Below are 15,707 nucleotides of genomic sequence, written 5' to 3'. Positions count from 1 at the left end.
ATCAAAGCCAACTAAGATGATTAGTGTACGATTTGAGGCTTACTTTGCTAAAACTGTTTCTCCTGTTAAGATCACATACTATTTTTTAAGCAAAGTTTTATCATATTTGTTTTCATAATAATCTATGCACATCCCCAAGCCTTTTAAAGTAAATATTTATTTTCCAGGCACAAGCTACATTCCTCTAACAAAATGTACTAATCATTCAACTACTGTATGTCAGGCCCTGGGATACAAGTGGTGGCTATGAGGACAGAGGTTTCACAGTAGAGGAAATCATGGCCATGGTTTTCTTAACCACAAGGAACACTGTAAGAACAGCCATGACTGAAAAACTTGGGCAATCAAGTTAGTGAGTTAGTAAAAATTTAAATATATATAAAATTCTCAGTAGGTTTTTGATATAAAGAATTGGTTTGATATCATCAACTCCTACAATCACAACCCAGTTGACAAGGAAAGGTCAAGTTTTTTTCCTTTTTAAAAAAAAAACATTTGTTTATTTCTGAGAGAGAGAGGGCAAGGGGCAGAGAGACAGACAGACAGAGGATCCAAAGAGGGCTCTGCGCTGACAGCAGAGAGCCCAATGCAGGGCTTGAGCTCACAAACATGAGATCATGACCTGAGCCAAAGTGAGATGTTCAACCGACTGAGCCACCTGGTGCCCCAACTTTTTTTTTCTTTTTCTTTTCTTTTTTTTGGAGCTGGAACTACCTCATTGTGACGATTATCAAGATCTTATGAAGCACTTTTAAGTACTGTGCTAAGTTCTATAGGGACATAAAAATGTTAAGATGGGGTCTCTTTCCTCAAAGAACTTCGAATCTGTGTCTGGGGAAATGAAAATAGATAGAGTTGCCAGTAAGTAAATAAACAAGGCAGTTGACAGTTGGGAATGAGGGTGTAATATGGGAGTTCTGTAGAACTTAGGACATGGAACATACACCAAACTGGCCCAAAACACTCACGGGTTACCTCGTGGAAGAGGTAGGAAGCTGGAATCCGTGAAGAAAAAGCTTGTATCCTAGTGGCAAGAATGAGACAAGAATCTTCAATTTCAAGGGGGAAAATCAGCTATTGGAGACAGAAGACGGGCAGAAGAGTACGACTGATGTGAAGTAGAGACAGGGAGCAAAGGCGATGACTTGAACTGATCTGAGGATTTAGACTTGAGGCGCTCGTGAGAGCGGGATCACTAAGGGACTCTGGAGAGGCATTCCACTTCGCTGGTGATCAGTCTGCACTGGTGGGAGGATGCTGAGGCGGGGACGTCTAGGAGTGTACAGGGAACCCAGCGTGGCTGTGTGGGAGGGAGCCAGAACTACACATAAATGTTTAGGAGCTTTCTTTCCTTCTTCTCCTTTTTCCTTCCTCCTCCCTAGTTTTCTCATTCACGCCCGCCTTGGTCCAAAAAGTTTGAAACAGAAAGCACCGCAAATGTGTTTTTAAGTATTTTGTTAACTGCGTTTCAATACGATTGGCTTCCTTTGTGATCCCAAGCAGTTAATTTTATGGATTTAAAATCATTATTCTGAGAAGGGGTCCTTCGGTGGATTTAACCAGGCCAGCAGAGAATTCCTGGTCTTACTACATAAAAGAGAACAAACGGACGTCATTACTTCACCAGGGGCCTTATGTGCAACATCTCAAGCTAAATTATTCCTCCTGCGAGAGACTAATAATCATCCCTGTTTTCCTGATGAAAAAACTAAGGCTTAGAATCTTAAGTGACTTGCCCAAATTGTTTACATGACTAAAACCAGGAGAGCTGGGATCTGAACCTTGAACCAGGACAGTCTTGCTCCGAAGATCAATTTCCAATAGGTTACAGCACAGCTTCCTTTAGTCTTTAGAAAACTCTTCAAACGACAAACTCAATTCTTAGAACACTTAACATATTTAATGAATTAGCCTAATGACCCTTCTCAAAGAAAAGATAATATAATGGTTCTTAAAGAATCAATCACATGGATCACAAATGACTGGGCATCCAACCCAATTCTTCCTAGCAAAATATTAAGTGTGGAAGAAATCACAGCAAAATAATGAGTAATGGTAAACAAGTAATTTCAATAAAGAGAGTACTAATATGATAAAAATATGAGATGAACTCTCATTCTCTACTACTTTCACTTCACATATAGAAGAATAAAGGAAATGAAGCGAGCCTCAATCTCTTATGAGAAACAATGGAAACCTGTAAAGCCATTTTCACGGAGTATTTATCAATATGCAATGATGTTCACAATATATTCAGTTTTTAAAAAGCAATAGTAAACTGGTATCCCAATTAAAGAAGATTTTGTGTACGTTTGCTGTGTTAATAGTGATTGTCTCTAAAACTTCACAAACATCTTTGCATTGTTTTTAATGTATCATTATTTATAAACAAGAAGAATCTTGCCATTAAAAAAATGGGTCTCCTAAAACCATCAAAAATATATTTGCTTAGTAAAAATACGTATCTTTTCATTTTCCATTCATTTCTACTATGAATTGCCTAATAGTGTACCTCGCCCATTTTTCTCATCTTTTTCATATGTGCAAGACTAAAAGGCAACACCCTGGAAATCAACAAGAAACATAAACCTCAAATTAAGTATTTAAGTGCCTACTGTGCACAGCCAGTGGCCTGAGAGCTACACAGGTTTTGAAGTAACAGAATCCGGTCTAGCACCGTAATTAAGCACCACGTCAAGCAGCCTGGTAAGACAACTAAGAATCCAATTTAGAAAATATCCGACTCACATTCAACAAGCTGTGGGATCTTGGGCAAGTAACTCAACATCTTTACAGCCGTTTCCTCATCTGTATCATTGAGATAACAATAGCACCTATGCCTCATAACCCTAAGGTAGGAGATAAGCATGATAATCCAAGTGAAAAAGACTTACTACGGTGCCTGTCATGTGGCAGTGTACAACAAATAATAGCAGTTATTAGCTATTATTACTCACCAGTGGACATCTGTGGAAGTGTCCGTCAGCTTAAGTCAATGCATCTGATGGTGTGTTTTTGGTCTGTGTAAAAATTCAGTCTTTTAGAAACGAGAGGAGTAATGAGTCAAACTTACCCTGGACCTAATCCTCCCCAGTAAAACCTGACTGGTAAGATTCGAAGAGAAGGAAGCTTTCCCAAAAGCAGCCATGTCACTTGGAGATGGAAAAAGGAAGGGGAACACTGCACATATTGGACAGGCAGATTTCAAGTGTTTTAAAGGAAAATTAGGACCAATTCCAAGATCGGAAACTGTGTAAAGAAGCTCAAGAAGGCTTGGAGGCTCTCAAAAGCATAATGCTGACTGCATAATTGCAAAACACACTGATGAGGGGAAGAAAAGGGGAAAGTATCTAAAAAATCTGATGTGCTGCACAGAGAGATTTCTGGAATTCAGATGTTAAAAAACCACTTACAACAGATGGCCAAAACAAAACAAAACAGGCGCATAAAACAAGTATTACAAAGGGTGAGATGGAGCTGTAAGAATACTGTGAACAAGGCTAACGCCTCAGGATGAACTGTGACTTAGCAAAGTGCCAGGTATTGAATTAAGTGGCATCTTGGAGGTTAAAGTAAAAAGAAGTGGAGGCAAAAGTGAAGCCCCTCCCGGATGGGGTGGTTAATGTAATATTAGCAAAGACAAATAGTCTTCTATTTTATTTCCATTCTCAGCTAACAATGTTTTATTCTGTCCAATCTGAAGATCAAACACAATGACAAAGAAACTTAAATCCAAGATGGCTAAGGAAAAAAAAAAAAAAAGAAAAACTAGATAAGATATTGTCACTAAGTTCAAGTCATTTCATCTCAAGATCACATTCTGGGATCCTGAGAGGCTTCACATATAAGGTTGCTTAACTGCTTTCCGTAATCTGTGCGGAATCATGAAGAATGGAAAACGACTAGAAGCCAGACTTCCAAACTAGACTAGTTAGCCAGAGGCTGATCCTGAATTGTTAAAAAATACCACTTGCAAATAAGAAAGTGTTACACACTGGGAGGCAGCAGACCCACCAAATAATGCCAAAACTTGACACTTCCAGTTTAATGTCCGAGGATGTAACAGAACCGGTAGACAATGAGAGAACCTATGGCTTTGGCAAAGTAATCAATAAGTCTAATCATCAAGAGAAGTACCAGGGATCCATGAACTAGTTGCAATTGTAGCAATAATTGTGTTAATGCATTCCGGGGGTAAGGCTAGATGGTGGGAAGTCCACAGCTTTTATCAAATGCTCCAACGATCCATGAACTCTAAATGTAAAGCTGTAACTGACTATCCTCAGTACAATGTGATAGAGCAGAGTCATATCATGGACCTAATTAAATTAGACAATCCCACCCTCTCCATCAGATGAAACCACAGCTCAGAGCATTTAGTTCCATCGCTACAATTTAGACAATACAAAGTGGACCACAGTCTGAAGACAGCGAAGGGATCTAAACCATAGGAAGAATGGTAAAAGTGATCAGCAATGTTTACGTTCAAGAGAAGACTCAGGAGAAAGATGGCAACCATTTTCAGGACCAGTAAGCGGAAGTTTGGAGGAAGATTTTAGGCCAACAAAGAGAAAAGCTTTGTAATTAGACCTACCAAGATAATGGATATCCATCACATTAGTAAAAGAGCACAGAAACCAGGAACAACTCAAATATCAATGACATCAGTTGGATAAACTGTGGTATGCAGACTTTACCATATGCAGTCATGAAGAGAATGAAGTTAATCCACATGCACTAACACAGATGTTCAAAGTGTCAAATGATAACTGAAGAATATATACAATATTCTCAAAAAATAAAAGTGGCCTGCTTTGAACAGCTGGTAGTGTATTCAGAGGAAAACATGTATACACATACAACATATGGTTACCAGTGAACTTTTGGGGGACTTGCCCCTTTTCAGGATCTATACAGGTCTGTATCTGGCTTTTTCACAAGGACTACAGTAAAAAGGGTATGGGTACATATTTGCCCCAAGTCAGGACTGTTTACCTCCGGAGTCAGTGAGCAATCCTGTCACTTCAGGTAGTCCATGTGTGACTGCCTGTCAGGAGTGGAGAGGGTTCTGGTGTCACATGAGGACTAGGCACAATGGCCTGTGACAGCCCTCCACCTTCCAACCCCAGTCTCTTGCAAATCCCATCAACCTGAACCAGCTTAAGTGCTTCTTAAAGTCATTTTCCTGTCTGTTTCCTACCCAGTGTTTCGGTCCCTTTGTCCTCTTCTCCATTCATTCTATTGTGTTCCTTTGAAACCAGGGTTCCAAAGAGTTTAAAGAGTTACTTCAACTCTATGTTAAAAGTCCTTATCATAGCCACATATCTTTATCCAGCTTGTTCTAACCGTAAGCCCCCAACAATGGAAGTTGTGCCTCTGAGATAGTTGGTTATACTGTAAAATGTCTTCTAACCTAAGAAATTCAGCTCCTACTCTCTGCCACAGCTAGAAGTTCTAGATCTACCATGCTCTTTCCCCAGAACTACAATTTTCCTCTACAACTACAATATCAATAAGCATAATTAGTTTCTTCTTTCATTATAGAAATGGGGAATTAATGCCTCTCTGATAATCCTGGACAAAGTAATTACAGATATACTCTGCTTTAAAACAAAAAGCGTAGGGCTAAAACCTTCTATGTGAATGGAATCATTTAAATACATTAATGAAGAAAGCTATCAAAAAAGAAACATGTGGCTCATCTTTTCATAGAGAAAGCATTTCTCCCATCATTCGCTCACATAACAGTTTATCTCTAGATCAGTTACTTCCAAAAGAAAGATATGGGGGAAAAATGACATTTCTTTCATGTTCTGAAGAACTACTTTCCTTATCCTTTCACAGGATTAAAAAAGCGGTCTTGTTTTAACACTTAGAAAGAATATATTCATTATCGCTTTTCTTGATACTTAAAAATTTTATTATGAAAAGTATTTTGTCTTATGCTGCATAAAAAATAAAAGTATGATACCTCCTAAAAACAGTGATCTGAAAATTTAAATTGGCCATTTCCTCTGATCTTTAGTTTCATGTAACTGTGTGCACACATGCATGTACAGGAGAAAATGTGAGGTACTATTAATTCTGAATGAGGCTCCTGGAAATGTGTATTAAGTAGAACAAACAGGAGCTAGCCATTACCACTGGGCAAATATTCCAGGTTTCTCCTGTTGCTGTCAAAACGTTACATAATCCATTCATTCAATTTTTTAATTGTAAAGGTAATTCGTATAGATCATTCTTAATTTTAAGAATTAAAGTGAAACTGGGGCACCTGGGTGGCTCAGTTGGTTAAACGTCCGACTTCAGCTCAGGTCACGATCTCATGGTTTGGGAGTTCGAGCCCCACGTTGGGCTCTGTCCTGACAGCTCAGAGCCTGGAGCCTGCTTCAGATTCTGTGTCTCCCTCTCTCTACCCCTCCCCAGCTTGCACTCTGTCTCTCTCAAAAATAAATAAACACTAAAAAAAATTGTTTTAAAGAATTAAAGTGAAACTGGCAATATAAATAAAACAAGCATTTCTACAGAGCTTATTACTACATAACTTCACGTGATTAAAAATCTGCAATTTAAAAAAATCTACTATAACTGGCTAGTCTGGGGTGCCTAACTGGCTCAGCTGGTAGAGCATGTGACTCTTGATCTTGGAGTTTTGTTTGTTTGTTTTTTAATTTTTTTTTTTAACGTTTATTTATTTTTGAGACAGAGAGAGACAGAGCATGAATGCGGGAGGGTCAGAGAGGAGGGAGACACAGAATCTGAAATAGGCTCCAGGCTCCGAGCTGTCAGCACAGAGCCCGACGCGGGGCTCGAACTCACGGACGTGAGATCATGACCTGGGCCGAAGTCGGACGCTCAACCGACTGAGCCACCCAGGCGCCCCTTGATCTTGGGGTTTTAAGTCTGAGCACTACACTGGGTGTAGAGGTCACTTTAAAAAAAACTGGCTACAATCTAAAATTATTTTAGGCCTTTAGCCAATTTAAGATATTAACAGCTATTTCACCTTTCAAAATGTTTTTAAATGCCCAATATACTTCTACTAAACCAAAACCAAACAAAAAAAACCACACACACACACACACAAAAAAACCCCACATCAGTGGGGGTTGGAGGTGCCACTGGGGACTGAAATATTCCCTGAACTAAAGATCCTAGGTCTTGGGCTTGATGCCATCCCTAAGTCACTGTATGACCATGGACAAGCCTCTAGTTGAGACATTTTCTCCTTACGATAGGAGTCAGTTGCATGAAGACACCTCTGGCCCTTCCTACATCCAAAATGATACCCTAATTTTCAGAATGATGAGTATAAGGGATCATGTGGAAGGAAGACAGAGTCCTAGCTATCAGTTTTATCATCCCTTCTCTATGATCCAATCTGCTCAAAAGAAATATCCAGAAATAAAGCAGTTACTAAAACGAATTATACCTTTGGGAACCACAGCTACATCTAGTATTATTTTTGATATTCAGCAAAATGTGGAGCAGTCTTTATGTGCCATATTACAAAAGCATCCACCTTGGTATGAGAAGTCTATTTATAAATTCATGCTCAGAACTGAAGCTCATACTTATTTATGTTAAAATTACAAAAAGCTAGGTGCAAGATACCTTTAATTAATCCCTTTGTCCTGAAAAACTGAGTTAATGACCAAGGATAAAGCTATAAGAAAAAAAAAATCAGTTCCTGCTAAGTACAAATCCTCTCAGTAATACTGTAACTGCAGTCAAACACCAAACAGTAAAGACAAATTTTAGTAAGGATTTACCTATCCTCTCTTCTTCAAGCAGGCAACAATCTAAATTATCGAATAGAACTTCAAAAGCCAAGTGACCAGCATAAATGGGGGTGAGGGAGAAGACCCTCCTCAAGACAATAATCTAATAAGAGATTGAGCACAATTTGGTTAGTCCTCTATCCCTTCAACTTTCCTAGGATGAAAAATATGTAACTCAAAAAATAAATATGCTCAGAAAGTCTAATTTGCTTCCAATTCCAGTGCAGTAGTCATTGAACATCACTAGAAATTAAATAAGCGTGCACAAGCCTAAAAGGTAAAAATTTATGTAATTTCTAGAAAGCCTTAGGACCATCTTATTATCTGGTTATACTAATATTTAGATAGTACAACTGTATTCTACAATTCACAACTTAGGAGGACTTTTTCCTACTTATGGAAATATTCTCAACTGTGTAAATGTTTTAATTTTATTGAAAAATATGCTAAAAGAGAAGGAAAGCCAAATAAAAGGTTTAATCCTACAATTAACTTCTGAATGAGCAAGGCTTACCTATGACTCATGTAACATTTTGAGTAAATATTAGAGAATTAAAACTCTAAAGCCTACAATCTTAGTATTTGCTCTTGTTCCTTTCCTGCTTCTAACCTTGCCTCCATTTTCTGACTTCTCTGATCTTTTTTGATTTCGGCTTCTCATTTGGTTTCTCTCCCTCCTTGTTCCCTCGTTCATTAAAACATTTTTCTCCTTTTATAAGAAAACAGCTGTCTCCACTCCATCTCCTCCTTCCCTTTCACTCCACAGTTAATTTCCAATTCTAGACTTTTGTTTTCATCTCCCATTTATTTTACTTAAAAGGAAAATCAGCAAGTAAGACTAAATTTGTGAACTACCATTTTCAGTAGGTTCTGGCCTGCTTAATACACCCTCTACGGACAGTCTCTCTCCCAGGGGATCTAACAGCAGTCAACACCCTGGATTACTGTACCCTCCACGAACCTGTAAACCTGGGATGAATCCAAGTCAAAGATAGAAAACAAGAGCACTCTACTTCTATATATAAAAGGCAGAAGAGTTGAGAGAAGAAAAACACCTTGGGTGATTTTGAAAGAACTGTGCATGTGTTAATTACAATCATCCAAGTCCCCAGGGCTGGGGGAGGAGGGGCTGGTAAAAGAGATGGATGTAAAAAAGACATTAAGTGAACGGTGAAAGTCCGCTTACCCTATTGACCTAATTTCCAACAGAAAACCTGGTCATCTCTGTGCTTTCACTCCAAGGAGCAAGTGAGTTGATTGTTAAGCAATTTCAAGTTTATAGCTGTATATAAGGACTATTTAATGTATTCAAGGGGGTTTTAAACTTTTTCAAAAACAACTCAAACCCATTAAGAACTGTAACCAAATTTCACATTTGAAATCTAGGTTACTGTCTTTGTAAAAAATATTTGTACTGTCAAATACAGCACTGCTTGTGTTTCTCATGTACTTCCGTGTGGGTCAGAAGGAAACTTCTGTTCTCTCCTCTAGATTTGTCTGGCTATAGCTGAAGTCATTAGAAATAAACTTTTTTTGAGTTTTCCGTTAAACCGTAATTAACACTACAGTTAATGGTCTTGTTGCTAGACAGAAATTTTGGATTGCTCAAGTGCTAGATCAGTCAAAACGTGTCACAGCTCCTAAGTAAAGGAATTCTAAAGGGTATACAGCACCTGCACTTTAAACAGATGCGTCCTTATCCATACAACGTCATTACAAGTGGTCTGTACCTCAATTAACCAAAATATCACACCATCCAAGCAGGACATTAAGAACAATTGATTTCCTCATGTGTCATATAGTCCACTGTTAATGCTATCTAAATCAACTATGCTAATAGCGCAAATATTTGGAACACTCTGTGAAGACCAATTCTGAGAGCTACTAGTATTCTTAAGCGTCCAAGGTATACTATACTTGGACGCTTAATTTGTAATCCTTGAATTCTATCCGTTTCAAGGTGAGTACAAGATCACTTATCCCCATTTTAAGATGTAGCTTTTAAAGCCACAAATTCTGTACTTTAAGTAAAAGACACTTCTTAAAAAAAGTATTGGAAAGCTCTTCTGAAGCATTTTTTATTCTGATCCTAGGATTACTTTTCACTAGTAATGAAGTTTTTTTTCAGCAGACTATCAAAATTACCTCAAAGTTTTATTCTTAGAACAAGCTTTCATAAAATGCAGATATGATTTGTTAAATCGAAATATATTCTCAGTAAAAGAGCTTTTTTCTCATTAAAACAATAAACTTTGCTCTTTAAAAGTTACATACATCCAAATTTGGGGGGAAGATGATGAATTACATTTAATAGATCAGGAAAAAAGCACAGTAGGGAGTCTGAATATCATGAGCTAGTTTATAAAAACATTTGGAATGAAGCAGAATACATGTATATAATCTGCTTCCGTAGTCAACAGCCAATGAAAAATCAACTGTAAAAGCCTAATTATAAGCCAAACAAATTTGCTTTGTAAATCTTTATAGGATTTAAAATACATTTTCTTTCCTTGTGAAAAATTGGAAGATTTTATGATTGATACAATTTCTAAGGGGATCATTGGTAAGCTCTTACCATATACATATTTATCATACTGACCCTGGGTTCAAAATGTTAAAATATCACTGTACTAAAGAATCAACATATGGGTATTTTAATGAATAATTTAACAATTTTGCTGAAAAGATCTTTCCCATACAAAAAAGTCAAGTATAATATGCACTTGGCTAAATATAGATTTGCCTCATACAATGTTTTCAGTAAGGCAGTAATTGTTTTTTAAAAACCAAAGGACCAAAGAAAGCAAAGTGTAAACTATTTAAATCCAAGATGCAAAGACCCTCGGAGCTAGTAAAAAAACATGCCACAGACATTTGTAGGAGTAAAAACTGAAACTGAAGTCTAGTTTTAAAATTGAGAATCCACTACAGATAAAAGGGATCATAAGAACTCTTCAACAACTATGTTAAAAGGACAAGATTCTGATATTTATTTTCAGCTTTCTTATACACTGCCATCCCCAGAATTGTGCTTTCACATCTGAAGGTTTTCCCACACCCTGTACTTTTTTCAGTGCCATTACACTTCTCAGGCTGTATTTTGTTCATGCAAACACGTTGGAATTTTCATGACTCTAGACAGCAACTTCTAAATGACCCAAGCTGGGCCACAGAGACAAGTGCATGCTTCTGCACCTTAGGGGCCTCTCCCTCCCTGCTCCAGCAGCTGTAATAGGAAGCCCTTGCAGTGGGAAGCAAGCAGACCTAGGTTTCACTCAGTCATTCATCATGGGATAAGATTCCTAACCTTTCTGAGCCTGTTTCCTTATCTATAAAATGGAGATAACCTATAGATTCTACCCACGCGGAGAGCGCTTAGCGTACGCACGACCTGACACACATAAGGTGTTCAAATAAGGAGAATCACTGCTTCTAAGGAATTCCAGGAGGAAATTTGGAAGTCTTGATCTCTTTGGTGATGCTCCCACAGAGTACTCAGTACAAAAGTTTTCAGCTGGGGAGAAAATCCAGTAGAGGACAAAGGGGAAAGATATTGTAGAAGAATAAACCTAAAGATTTCAGCATAGCTACGGAGCATGATTCAGGTCCCTGGAGTGAAGGAGGGCTATTCCTTGGGGAGAGGCAGAACATCCCCTTTCCGCACTAGGAAGCCTCTGCTCAGATCTGTTTGTTACTTCCAAAGAAGACTTAAAATCTCCACAGGTTCGTTTCACCAAGCTTTGCTCACTAGCTTTTAATTTTCGTGAGGCCAGGGTAAGGATCCTGACAAAGAGATGCTATACTCAAGCTGTCTTCATCAGCCACTCTACAGAATAGTTTGGTAGGTCAGTTCATTTAATACTAAACTGTACAGAACATTTCTAATGGCTGAGAAACCAGGAGAAGGGTTTAATATGTGAGAAAAGCTGCTTATTGTATGCAGATTCAGAGTTTCTAATGAACAACTCACTCCTTGAACTTCTAGAGCAGCGCTGTGCAACAGAAAGAGCCGCAAATGTGAGCCAATGATTAATTTTACATTTTCTGTACATTTAAAAAAGTAAAAAACATTGGGGCACCTGGGTGGCTCAGTCAGTTAAGCATCTGACTTCGGTTCAGGTCAGGATCTCACAGCTTGTGGGTTCAAGCCCTGCATCAAGCTGTGTACTGACAGCTCAGAGCCTGGAACCTGCTTCAGATTCTGTGTCTCCGTCTCTCTCTGCCCCTTCCCTGCTCTCTCTCTCTCTCAAAAATAAACAAACAAAAAAAAAAGTAAAAAACATTTAATAATGTATTTTATTTAGCCCAATATACCCAAAATATCATTTCAAATTGTAATCAATATAAAAATTAGTAATGGGGTCATTTACATCCTATGTCATCTTAATTTTTGAAATCTCCATTCAGATTTGCCACATTTCAAGTATTCAATAGCCGCAAGCAGTGGCCATATCGAACAGCGCAGTTCTAGAGTCATAGATATACACTAAAATTTTTATCAGTAAGAGTAATCTTTTGACACTTCAGCTAGTTTTAACCCCAGTAAATTGAATGGAAAGGCTTTAAATTTTTTTAAAAGGGAGATTTTATAGCAGCACTACCGACAAAAGCCAAAGTATGGAAAGAGTCCAAATGTCCATCGACGAATGAATGGATAAAGATGTGGTATACATATACAATGGAATATAACTCAGTGATCAAAAAGAATGAAATCTTGCCATTTGCAACGATATGGATGAAACTAGAGTGTATTATGCTAAGCGAATTAAGTCAGAGACAGAAATAGATGATTTCACTCATGTGGAATTTAAGGTACAAAACAGATGAACGTAAGGGAAGCAAAAATAAGATCAAAACAGAGAGGGAGAAAAACCATAAGAGACTCTTAAATACAAAGAACAATTTTGCTGGCAGGGTGTTGGGTAGGGGGAATGGGCTAAATGGGTGATGGGCATTAAGGAGGACACATGTTGGAATGAGCACTGGGTGTTATGTGTAAGTGATCAATCACTAAATTCTATTCCTGAAATCGTTATTACACTATGTTAACTAACTTAGATTTAAATTTTTTTTAAAGGAGGGAAATTTCATCAATCTAAAAGAAATCTAATGGAATAGTGTGAATAAAATTTGTGACTATTTTAGTCAGAGGATTGGGCTACCTGACTTCCTAATATAAAAAAAAAAGAAAGGTAAATTCTAAGTTTGATCAGAGTTACTAAGTAGTTTTTCCAAGACTTCTTCAGCATTACAAGATTTTCCTGCAACCATTACTGAAAAATCACAACACTGAAAAGGAGATGTGTTAACAGGGACACATAAAGAAAAGAGGTAATATAAGTTAACACTAACACAAAGAAAAAAGATGATAAATCCACAATGTGGGATACACTAAGGCAATCAGTGATCTTTCTTTTTAAAAAGTAGGGGACTGGGGCGCCTGGGTGGCTCAGTCAGTTAAGCATCCAACTTCGGCTCGGGTCATGATGTCACAGTTTTTGAGTTCAAGCCCCGCATCAGGCTCTGTGCTGACAGCTCAGTCTGGAGCCTGCTTCGGATTCTGTGTCTCCTCTCTCTGCCCCTCCCCCACTTGTGCTCTGTCTCTCTCTCTCTCAAAAATAAATAAATGTAAAAAAAAAAATGGGGGACTGTTTTAGGTTAAGATTAGACATACATGAAAACCAAAAGCAATGCATAAATAATGACTGGATTCTAGGGCATTGTGAGAAAAGGGAAGATTTGAATATGGACTAGCTATTAGATGATATTAAGGCCTTATTGTTAATTTACCTAGATGGAATGGCAATGAACTTGGGTAGGATAAAGTCCTTATTCGTACAAGAGGCATGTAAGTTTTTAGGGATGAGGCATTAATGATGTTTGCAACTTATTTTTGAAGGTTCAGCAAAGAAAAAATCTAGAGAGAGAAAATATGGTAAAATGTTAACAGTTCTTGAATCTAGATGACAGCTATATAAGTATCCATTATACTATTCTTCCAACTTTTTCTGTGTTTAAACATCCTCATCATAAGGAGAAATTCTAGATGAAAACAGAGACATAACAACCAAATATGCTGTATGAACCTTGATTAAATCCTTAAAAAGTAGCTAAAAAAGACATTTGGGGGAGAAGTGAGAAAACCAGAAAACGAAGTGGGTATTACATGACATTAAGGAATGATTGTTAACTTCAATAATGGTATTATGATTATGTAGGAGAATTTCCTTACTCTTGGGAGATCAGCTGCTTGCTCCAGTAGTTAGGGATGAAGTGTAATAGTATCTACAACTTTCTTTGAAATGGTTTCACATACCTAAAGCCAATGTGACAAGATGATAAAAACATTGACCTACAGGATGTTTATGGGTGATCATTTCACTATTCTTTCGGCCCTTTTTATTTTTTAGAGAAAGAGAGAGAGGGAGCTAGTGGAGGAGAGAGGCAGAGGGAGAGACACAGAGAGACAGGCAGAGACAGAGGGAGACAGAGGGAGGGATGGGGGGATTTTAAGCAGGCTCCACACTCAGTTCAGGGCTGGATCCCATAACCCTGGGATCATGACTTGAGCCAAAATCAAGAATCAGACGCTCAAATGACGAAGTCACCCAGGTGCCCCTCAGACTTTTTTTTTTTTATGTTTAGAAAGTCTCATAATAAGTGTTTAAAAATTTAAAGCTAAAAATAAGAAGTGCGTATCAATATTCCACTTTTCTAAATTTCGGCAAATAGGATAAAACCACAAATCAAAACTGCCTACGCTTTTCCCCATGTAGATTCTCATACTAAAAAAGGACCAGCGCAGATGTAACACGTCTTTATTCCTGTGCCCTTTCTGGCACCATGAATATATAATGGATATTAAAATGGCTTTGTGTGAGACCTGCAGCATACTATGGAAAAATAGATGGGCCCTATTTTCAAGGGAGCTCAAAATAGTATGGTATAAAATAGTTCAAATTCTTATTTCCCAACCCAATTTTCCATTTTAGTTTGGTTTATGAAGTTTTATTTCTAGAGATAAGCTCTCAAAAATTTGCCTAACTTAAAAAAAAAATTGCCTAACTTAGTGGTTCTTAAAATGTAGATAGCCATACAGGCCTACTGAAACTAATATAACACTGTATGTTAACTCTACTGGAATTAAAATAAAATAGAAAGCCACAGATTCCTTTGATAAACATTAACTCTCATATCGCAAAGGTAAGAATCAGAGACACCTACCTTCTATTTATCTTACCAGTATTATTAAAATAAAAGTGAAAGACTTACACTATATAACAAAGAACTGAAAGATTTCTCTGTGGCCAGGGCTTTATGAAGTTTTCCTAAGAAATTAACTCAAGTAGGAAGCCCTAACATTTTTATTCTGATGAGATGCTCAATACCTGGCCAATGGTTAATAACCACCTCTTATACTACATAAGCAAACAAAATCCATCAGAAGGTACAAGTAATGTTTCATATAATTTACAAAACTACCTGACGGTATTAACTTTCATTTCAGCCAATCACTATTGACCATCTTGAGCTGGTGATTAGAATATAAAAAGGCTCTGCTCTAGCACTTAAAAATCACTTACTGCTAAAAATTATCCATCATATTGCACCACAAGAGGAAAATTTTATTTTCTTGTTCACCAGTACTTCCATCTGGACTGAAGTCGGGAGGGTTTTTGTTTCTTTTAGTAGTGGGAAAGCATTTGCATTTAATGTATAAGACAAAACAGGATTCCCCAGGGAAAGAGAGCAATAAAAACAACAGTAAGGAAAAAAAAATCAAATCAGACACAAATGATTTATATAGTTGATGTTGGGAGTGGTTATTATCCAACAAAAAGTGATTAAGAAATGTATTCTTAGCCTCAATTATTTCTGTTAGATCAGTACATTTTGAGAATAAAGATAAAATCCCATAAAATTGAA

General features: G+C 37.5%; 1 protein-coding gene across 2 annotated transcripts in view; it reads right to left on the bottom strand.

Annotated features, from left to right (window-relative positions):
- Positions 1-15,707, bottom strand: part of KLHL15 (kelch like family member 15) — a 36,351-nt gene that overhangs the window by 5,202 nt on the left and 15,442 nt on the right. The window lies entirely within an intron of this gene.

The sequence above is a fragment of the Panthera onca genome, chromosome X (genome assembly GCF_046562875.1).
Source record: "Panthera onca isolate mPanOnc1 chromosome X, mPanOnc1 haplotype 2, whole genome shotgun sequence".
NCBI classification, from domain to species: domain Eukaryota; kingdom Metazoa; phylum Chordata; class Mammalia; order Carnivora; family Felidae; genus Panthera; species Panthera onca.
This window is presented reverse-complemented; position numbering and strand designations above follow the sequence as displayed.